Source organism: Eumetopias jubatus, unplaced genomic scaffold (genome assembly GCF_037043125.1).
Source record: "Eumetopias jubatus isolate StellerSeaLion01/CBP00866 unplaced genomic scaffold, mEumJub1_p1.0 scaffold_7, whole genome shotgun sequence".
NCBI classification, from domain to species: domain Eukaryota; kingdom Metazoa; phylum Chordata; class Mammalia; order Carnivora; family Otariidae; genus Eumetopias; species Eumetopias jubatus.
Window position 1 is genome coordinate 117,921,976 of NW_028274813.1, and position 9,560 is coordinate 117,931,535.

Sequence of the window (9,560 nt, forward strand, 5' to 3'; positions counted from 1 at the left end):
ATGTGGGAGGGACTAAGACACTTTAACTCCGCTTAGCATTTCCAGAGAGAGAAGCGTTGAGATGGAGGATTCCAGCAGAGAACTGAAGAGAACCAGGTCCAGAGTCAGGACCTCCAGGAGCTACAGTAGGAACTCCGTGAGCGTGATGACAGAAGCAGATCCGGAGACCCGGGGGCAGGAGGGGGATGGCTGCCGCTGCGGTACACCATGTAATGATGCGCATCGTGGCGCGGGGCTGTGATGGGGCGGCACCTTCACGGCCCTGCTGAAGGAACAGCGTCCGAAGGTGGAAGAGCCTCAAGCATGACAACCCATTTGAACCTCTGTCCTTAAAACCCGTAGGCGACTTAGAAAGCCTCCCAATGAAAGCTGATCGGTGCAGACCATGGAAGCCAGGAGACTGGGGTGCTCACGGTGATGGCAGAAAACCTCAACCCAGCAACATCCTTGAAGAAACAAAAACTTTCTGACAAAGCCAGAATATGTCGGAAAACTTACCAGCAACCGAGATAGAGAATCCCAGCGTATTCAGTGAAGGAAGCTGGACTTGGGTGCAGCTGCGCAGGCCAGGCAAGTTGATGAGTCCAAGGGAGGTCAGGGTGAGGTCATACCACTGAGCAGAGCTGCACAACCTCTCTCTCGTCCAGTCGCTAGGTAAACTCCAGCCCCATGATGACCGCAGCCTGGAGGTTCTCACATCATTGAGGTGAAGGCGAAGGTCAGGAAGGCATGTCGTGGAATCTAGAGTGCCCAGGAAAATGGATTGATTGAGAAAATGAAAATCAGAATAAGAAGGTGGTCTGTCCGGACCCAGATGTACTAATAATTCTAAGTGGCTAAATGCTTCTTGAAAGGTGGTCGTGCTGGTGAAAGGAGCGAAAGCCGATGATAGGCTGTTAGAAGGGACACAGCTAACATCCGGGGTGATGATGAAGGAAGAAGGAGTGGAGGCCTGAGAGAAGGCCGTTACTGCTCACGACAGAAGCTATGTTTTCTTAGGCCTGGGGGGCTTGTGGGGCTCAGCTGGGCAGTTCTGATGGTCCTGCCTGGGGTAGTGAGCCAGATGGGACGTGCCGCCTCGGTGGGGTGTCCCGACCTCGCCTTCCAGATGAGGGTCCACTCGGAGCAGTCTGGAGCAGGAGGCCTGGCACGCAGGGGCTCTATTGAGTGAGGCCCAGACCTGCTCCGATGTGTTTCTCACCACCCCAGAAGCAGTGGTTCTCCTTTGGTTCCCGTGGAGGACTCCAAAAAGTTCTTGTTGACATTGATCGTGTGTGTTGATATTTACCGACTTAGAAATTAAATGGAGAACTTAAAAAAATAAATCATGAAAAAAAACATTGTTACCATCATTAGCATATTTCTAATTAAAAAAATTATTCCCCAGTGGCATTGTTTTTTACACTTTTGCAAATACTAGATGACTCATTCTCAGTTGTCCCGCGTTCAGTCTGTCGTAGTAGTACCTTGTTTTGGCTGAGGCATGTGAGGAAGATCAGTCTCACATGGAGCAGGGGGCAGTTTAATAGTTGTCTCAGGTAATTATGGATATTCTTCGAGACTACACCAAAGCTAAACAGCTGGTCATTTTCTTTTTGTTAATTGGCCATTTGAATTTCTTCTTTGAAAAACTTTATTATTGAAGTACGGTTAACAGGTTCTATTTAGTTTTAGGCGCACAGTGTAGTGAGCTGACTGTTCCAGACTTGACTCCGTGCTCACTGCGGTAAGTCACCACTTGCCACGAGACCACGTCACTGCAGTAGGATTGACTGTATTCACTAGGCTGTACTTTTCATCCCCGTGATGCATGTACTCTGTCACGTCTTAGTCCCCTCCCCCTATTTGGTCCGTCTCCCTCCACTGCATCACCCGCACGGTGCCCCTTCTGGCAACCTCCAGTTCATTCTCTAGTTACCTGTGTGCTCATTCATTTTGTTTTTTAGATTGCACATAGGAGTGAAATTACATGGTATTTGTCTTTCTCTGCCTTATTTCACTCAGCATAATCCCCTCTAGGTCCATCTATGTCACAAATGGCAAGATTTCATTCTTTTTGGTGGCTGAGTAATATTCCGTTATATATATCTCCCACATCTTCTTTCTCCATTCATCAGTCCGTGGACATCTGGGCTGCTTCCATGATTTGGCTACTGTTGATTATGCTGCTACAAACATCGGGGTGCATGTATCTTTTCTAATTGGTGTTCTCATTTTTGGGGGTAAATACCCAGTAGTGCAGCTGCTGGGCCATAGGGTAGGTCTGTTTTTAACTTTTTGAGGAACCTCCATACTGTTCTCCAGAGCGGCTGCACCAGCTTGCATTCCCACCAGCAGTGCAGGAGGGTTCCCCTTTCTCCGCATCCCTGCCAACACCTGATGTTTTCTGTGTTGTTGATTTTAGCCATTCTGACGGGTGTGAGATGGAATCTCATTGTGGTTTTGATTTGCATTTCCCTGATGATGAGTGATGTTGAGCATCTTTTCAGGTGTCTGTTCTTTAGAGAAGTGTCTATTCTGGTCCTCTGCCGGTTTTTTTAAACATTATTTTTTAGGTGTTGAGTTGTATATGTTCTTGATATATTTTGGATATTAACTCCTGATACATCATTTGTAAATATCTTCTCCTGTTTATAGGTTGCCTTTTTATTTTGTTAATGGCTCCCTTCACTGTGCAAAAACTTTTTATTCTGGTGCAGTCCAGTAGGTTATTTTTGTCTTTTTTCTCTTGCCTGAGCAGACCTATTTTTAAATGTGTTGCTAAGGCTGATGTCCAAGAGGTTACTGCCTATGTTCTCTTTTAGGATTTCTATGATTTCAAGTCTCACATGTAGGTCTTTAATCCATTTTGAATCTATTTTTGTGTAAGAAAGTGGTCCAGTTTCATTGTTCTGCATGTGGCTGTCCAGTTTTCCCAGCACCATGTGTTGAAGAGATGGTCTTTTCCCCACTGCATGTTCTTTCCTGCTTTGTCGAAGATTAATTGACCATACAATCACGGGTTCATTTCTGGGCTCTCTGTTCTGTTCCATTGATGGGTGTGTGTCTGCTTTTGTGCCAGTGCCATACTGTTCTGATTTGTAGTAGATCTTGAAATCTGGGCTTGGGATATGTCCAGTTTTGTTCTTTCTCGAGATTGCTTTGGCTATTTTGAGGTCTTCAGTGGTTCCATACAAATTTTAGGATTATTCCATAAAAAAAAAGTGCTAATTTTCTGAAGGTTAATTGCAAAGTGGAATATGAAACCCTAAGGTTTTTTTACTCTTACGCCATTAAAATCATTTAGTCTCTGAATGGATACCATGCTCATGCATGGTTTTGTAACAGTGTAATGGTCCTTTGGAAAGTGTTGGTTCCCTGAGTCACGCACGTTTTCCAAATGTTAAACAGCTCTTCGTACCACACAGAAGGTTGGTACCAGCGTTTCTGGGGAGAGGGATGCAGTTGTGAATAGCTCCAGAGTGGGGATGTTTGGGCCCATGAGAGTTCACAGAGGGCATCCATGTGCCCCCCGGGCGTCTAGCCACCTTCAAGCCTTCTCAGCTGATACTGAAATGGGACAGAGATGAGCTGTGCCTTCCACATCCTGCCCAACCTGTAGATTTGTGAGCAAAGAAAATGCTCCAAAAAATTTGGGCAACTAAGTTTTGGTGTGATGTGCTACACAGGATTAGGTAACTGCCCCTCCTGACCTGCCATCCAGCCGCCCGTGACAGCATGGTAGATTTGGGTCCATCAGCCATATAGGGGAATCCTGTTTGTCCTTGCTGGATAGACGTACATTGTGGATACCTAGAGATGGATTTGCCTTCCCCACAATCCTCTGGCCAGCGCGGTCATCTGTGGACTCAGAAATCTTGATTTGCTTTCATGGCGTTCTGCACCACATTGCTTCCAACACCGCCATTGGCCTGCGAGTGTGGTCGGTTGCACTGGCCGGGACAGGCTCCACATGAAAGGACTGAGCGGTCCCCGCGTGGTGGCCGCCCCCTGAGAATACACGCTGGAAACAAAGAGGAAGAGTGGCCTCTCTCACACACCACATGCAGAATGTTTGCTCCCCAGCCCTGCAACTTCGGGCTCTGCTGGTTTGGAGAGCACGTTATGCGTGAGAGCCTGGGCTGTGGGAAGCAGAAGCCAGACGCTTGCGTGAGGGACTTGTGCGGAGGCGCCGTCTCTGAGTGAGCGGGGGACTCTTCATGCTTTGAAGCTAATCTATTGCAGTAACCTTTTGTTTTTTTTAGATTTGTTTATTTATTTTAGAGATTGCGAGCAGGAGGGGCAGAGCCAGAGGGAGACAGCATCTCAGGCAGTTGCCTTACTGAGCTCAGAGCCTGACGCGAGGTTCCCTCCCATGGCCCTGAGATGATGACCTGAGCTGAAACTGAGAGTCGGACCCTTAACCGACTGAGCCACCCAGGCGCCCCTGCAGTAACCTTTCTCTCCGAATCCGAAACGGAATTCCTCAAAGGGGCGGCTGAGTGATAGCAAAGAAGGTTTGGGGTCTGTTGATAGTGAGTCAGTTTATTCTAGGCTCCTGGGCCCAGTCTGAGAAATGAGCTTGCTTATTTGGATGTTCCTTTATTTCAGAGTATTTATCATATGCCCACTTCGTGCCAGGCTCTGGCCCCACCTAACAAAACCAGAGAGGAGAGTGGGAGAGGGATCTTACTGGAAGACACCCCCACCCCAGTCTGCAGTGCAAGGGAGTGAAGTTCTGCAAGAGCCTGGGGAGACTCGTGTTCCTTGGGAGGTCAGGGTGGGCTTCCCTGAGGAGGTGGTGCTGGGGCTGAGATCTGGCGCATTAAGAAGGGCTAGCGTGCAGAGTGAACAGCCTGCGTCCTGGCCCTGGGGCAGGAGGGTGTGGGGACACCAGAAGGACTGAAATCCAGTGGGCGAAGTGGGGGTGTCGGACAGGAGCTACTGGGGACGACTTGAGAGGTTCAGGTGAGCAGAGGTAGGGAGGGCTTGTGATAGGACTTGCATCTTGAGCAGCTGTGCCTCCAGGAGCGGGGTGGTTGGGGGGCATATGTGGGGGGGCTGGCGTAGTCACATGTGTGAGTTTGGTGGAGTTGGAGGGGTGGGGGGGCTGGTGTCACGTGTGAGTTTAGTGGAGACGGGTGGGGTGTGAGGGGCTGGCGTAGTCACGTGTGAGTTTGATGGAGATGGAGGGGTGGGATGTGGGGGGGCTGGCATAGTCACACGTGTGAGTTTGGTGGAGATGGAGGAGTGGGGTGGGGGGCTGGCGTCACACGTGTGAGTAGTGGAGATGGAGGGGTGGGGTGTGGGGGGCTGGCGTAGTCGTGTGAGTTTGGTGGAGACGGAGGGGTGGGGTGTGGGGGGGCTGGCGTAGTCACGTGAGTTTGGTGGAGATGGAGGGGTGGAGCGGGGGGCTGGCGTTGTCACACGTGTGAGTAGTGAAGATGGAGGGGTGGGGTGGGGGGCTGGCATCACACGTGTGAGTAGTGGAGATGGGGGGTGGGGTGTGGGGGGCTGGCATAGTCACATGTGAGTTTGGTGGAGATGGAGGGGTGGGGTGTGGGGGAGCTGGCGTCACACGTGTGAGTTTGGTGGAGATGGAGGGGTGGAGCGGGGGGCTGGCGTCGTCACACGTGTGAGTAATGGAGATGGGTGGGGTGGGGGGCTGGCGTAGTCACACGTGTCCGTTTGGTGGAGATGGGGGTGGGGCAGTTACGCGTAGTAGCCGCCTGTGGAGGGAGGGAGTGGGGACGAGGGGAGAGGTGTCAGGGTGACCAGGTGTAGAGCTGGGGCTGGGAGCCCCTCGGCTCCCTCTCCTGGAAAGGGTCTCAGGCCCCGCCCTGACAAAGGTGCTGTTTGCGGCAGAGTCCTTGAGAAGTAGCGGAACCTCGTGTGGTGCTTCCAGGGACCCCGTGGGTTGCGTTTGGTGTCCCTGGTGCCCTGGCGGTCTGCATGGCAGGTGGTGCAGTGCGGGCCGTCTCGGGGGGCTGGCAAGTCGAGGGACCTCCTGGTGAACCCTTCCCGGGCAGTCGCTCCCCCCACTCTGAACCTCAGGCTCTTCCTCTGGGGAACGGGGGCTGCTGAGTGCCTCCACGCACCCAGGTGCCCCGGGTGTGGACAGATGAATAATGAATGTTCCACGGTGGGGGAGAGACCGAGGCAGCTCTGGAAGGTTCTCTGCTGTGGGTGTTAGCTCAGTGGGGGTCAGGCTCCCCAGGCGCCCCGCTGGTGCAGCAGGGGCCTCATCATCCCAGGTCATGTGTCCAGCCCCCGCCGTGCCCCCCACCCCCACTACTGGGGAATCACGAGAGCCAGGGGTCTTCTCTCGGTCTCCCGAAAGGGCTGGTGACGTGTGTGGGAGGCCATGACCCCCCCACGATGTGAGTGTGCCAGCCGTGGTTCGCGGGACATCTCGGGCCACTTTCCACCTTTGAGACTGGGCTGTTGTGGGCGAGGGGGGCGCTCCCCGCCCCAGAGACCGCCACGTGGGGCTCCCGCCACGTGGGGCTCCAGCCACGCTCACTGTTGGGCTGTGAGAATCTTTCTCCATGTTTTATTTTGAAGGCAGTGTCACAGGAAGGTTCCAGAATAGCAGGATGAGCACTGGTTGTCATCGCTGCCCGTGGATACTGCGGCCACGTGTGCGCTGTCCACGCACCACCTTACCACTCTTGCTCTGCATCACCCGAAAGTCAGTACAAACGTGAGTGCCTCTTCAGCCATGTCAGCGCCAGCTTCTGTCTCAGAAAACTGGCCCGGATGCGACTCTGCCTGCATCCCCGGGGCGGTGGCGGGGCCGTGGGCGGACGGGCGCCGTGAAGAGGAGCTCACACTCTGGAACATGGGCCACAGTGGCCTGTGAGACGGCACAGGGTCACACATCCAGTGGTCGGCGTCCGGGGGGGAGGGTTTGGGCTAGTGTGGAGCAGGGGTGCTGAGGGCTCCCTCCCTGCTGCCTCCCTCTGCCTTACGGAGGGGGACCCTGGACACAGGTGGAGCAGAACCCCCCAGGGCCCCCCAGGACCCGAATGCCTCCCGTCCCCCAGGAGCAGCTGGGCGCACGCAGATGATCATGTTGGCGCTCTTCAACAAGTCCTTCCCAGGTGTTGGAGGGTGGCCTCCCCCCTTCCCGGTTCCTCCTCCGTGAAGCGGCGAAGCGAGCTGCCCCCTGCCCGACCTGCTCGTGACCCCCGACTCCCTTCTGTGAAACCCAGGCCACTTCCTTCTGAGTTGTCTCCTCGCGGAAGTGGCAAGAAGGCCGCAGCGCGGAGGCCTGGTGTGGCCAGAGGCTCCTGGGCCCTTCCCGTGGCCGCACACCTGGCGGGGCCACCAGCGACACAGGAGGCGTATCAGTCACATGACCCAGACGGCTGTGAATGCTCCCCCACGCTCACAGTGGGGGTGCAGGTCCTTCCAGAACTTTCCTTGGGGATGCCACTGGGGCCGGGCGGGGAGAGACCCGCACCGGGGGTACAGCCCTTGTGTGCACTGGGCAAGCGCTGAAAGCTGACCGGTGCTGCTGGTGTTGAGAAGCCGCTTGGGGGTCCCAGCGCCCTCGGAGATTCTGGTCGGGGAATCCTCGAGAACGAAACCAAAGTCAAATGGTCTTTGTCAGTAATGCCTGTCTCTATCGTGACACTTGAAATGTTGAGAATAATTAGGGGCGCCTGGCTGACATGGTTGGTGGCACCTGTAACAGTTGGTCTGAGGGCTGTGAGTTTGAGCCCCACGTTGGGCATAGAGATTATGTAAAAAATAAAAAATCTTTAAAAAAAATAGGAATTGAAAATGGGAAAGGAGAAGCAAGAGATGGGGTGGATGGTTTCAGAAGTAGAGGTGACGAGCTTCGCAAGGCAGCTCTGAGCAGGGTGTGTGGGCAGGCCTGCTGGACGAACTTCTGGGGCTTGTGTGTTGGGGGGAAGGGCTCTGCCCCTGTGGGGCCCTGTGGGGCCCTGTGGCCTGTGTCACCACGTGGAACCCGCGCTTTCAATCCCTCTTGAAGATGCTCCTCCAGCCTTCACCTCCACGAGCAAGGAGTGTTGCCCCCTTGTGACCACCCCTGCCCAGCCCTCCAGGAATTCTGGAGTTCAGTCCTCAAAGTCAGACGCAACCACGGGTCTCCCCAGAGCCCAGGGCCGGGCCCACTCCGGGGACACCTGCACCAGGTCATGCCAGCACCCCAGAATGCCCTAAAATGACGCCCCCCGCCCCCATTCCCAATTCCTTGGGGCTTTGCTCGGCCCTTCCTGGTGTGGGATCTGCCCCAGGAGCCTTTAGATTCTGAACTGGGGTCAGCTGCCAGGGCCTCTTCCCTTCCTCTCTGGGGGTCCCCTTCTTTCCACCACGAGCCTGCTTCAGGGCCACCCAGACCAGGGGGCTGTCCCTGAGCCTATCCTCTGGCCCCCTGTCACCTGGGAAGGAGGGCACTCCGAGGCAGACTGTGTCCCCACTTCCCAGCACAGCTGCGGGCTGCACTACACAGGGGCATGGGAGGCCGCTCAAGGGTTTCCCAGAATTACATCTTTGTCTGCAGCCTAGACGTACCTACTCTCAACATTAAAATACTTCCTTGAAAAGAGTTGAAACAGCTACCAAGGACTATAAGGAGAAAATAGAAAGAATCTTTCAATATTACCCTCCAGACATGGCCCTGGAGCAGCCAGGGTCCCGGCAAGACAAAGGGAGGAGGAGGCCTGGCCGGATGGTGGCAGCTGCTGGCCCGGGGCCTGGCCGGGCACGTTCCGATGACTCGGAAGGACTTTGGATGTTTAGGAATTGTAAGGACTATAAATCCTCCGGATTTAGAGCCGCAGGGCCGGCAACAGCATGGGAGCCTGGCCCTGCTGCCTCCTGATTTTGTGATTTGGGGCACGTTGCTTAACCGGTCTGTTCCTGTTTCCCCGTTAAAGATGGGGTCACGACAGCATCCCACTCATGGGGTCAGGCCGGGACACCGGCAGCTGAGCGCATCAGGGCGCTGAGCTGAGGGAAGCTGCCCAGGTCCTGCAAGGGAGGGCCCGCCTCCGCCTCGCCACGGGCCACACGTTAGCTGGTCTGGTGCCCTCAGCGCCCCGCGGGGGTAGCAGGGGAGGGCGTCCTGGGCCTCCCCCGCCTCCCCCGCCACGCCTGGCCCTTGTCCCCCACGGTGGCTGTGCTCTGGGGGTCCTCTGGCCCTGACCTCCCCCATCAGTCCCCGCGGACGGACGGATGCAGCCTCCAGCCCAAACTCGTGTGTTGACTCGAGTTCTGCTTGCCCGTTCTGTGCTGTTGGGAGCTAAGACAGTTACTAAATGTTTAAACTCCGGAGTTGAGAACAGTCACTGGATGAAGTGACTTGCTGCAGGGAGTCAGGGAGGCCTTGCGCTCAGCTCTTCGGCATGGAACCCGAGTGTGGGGTCTCCTGCTGTTGCTAGGAGCACCGTGGGGTTTCTCTCCCCCTCCCCAAGAGTGCGCTGCCTCACTTGTCTTAGTTTGTAAGGCGCGAGGAATATAGTTCCAAGGGATAACCGGGGTATAACGTATTAGTTGGCACAATCATTGGCGTTTGGCCTCTCGGCTCTCGTGGAGTGAACGAAACGTGA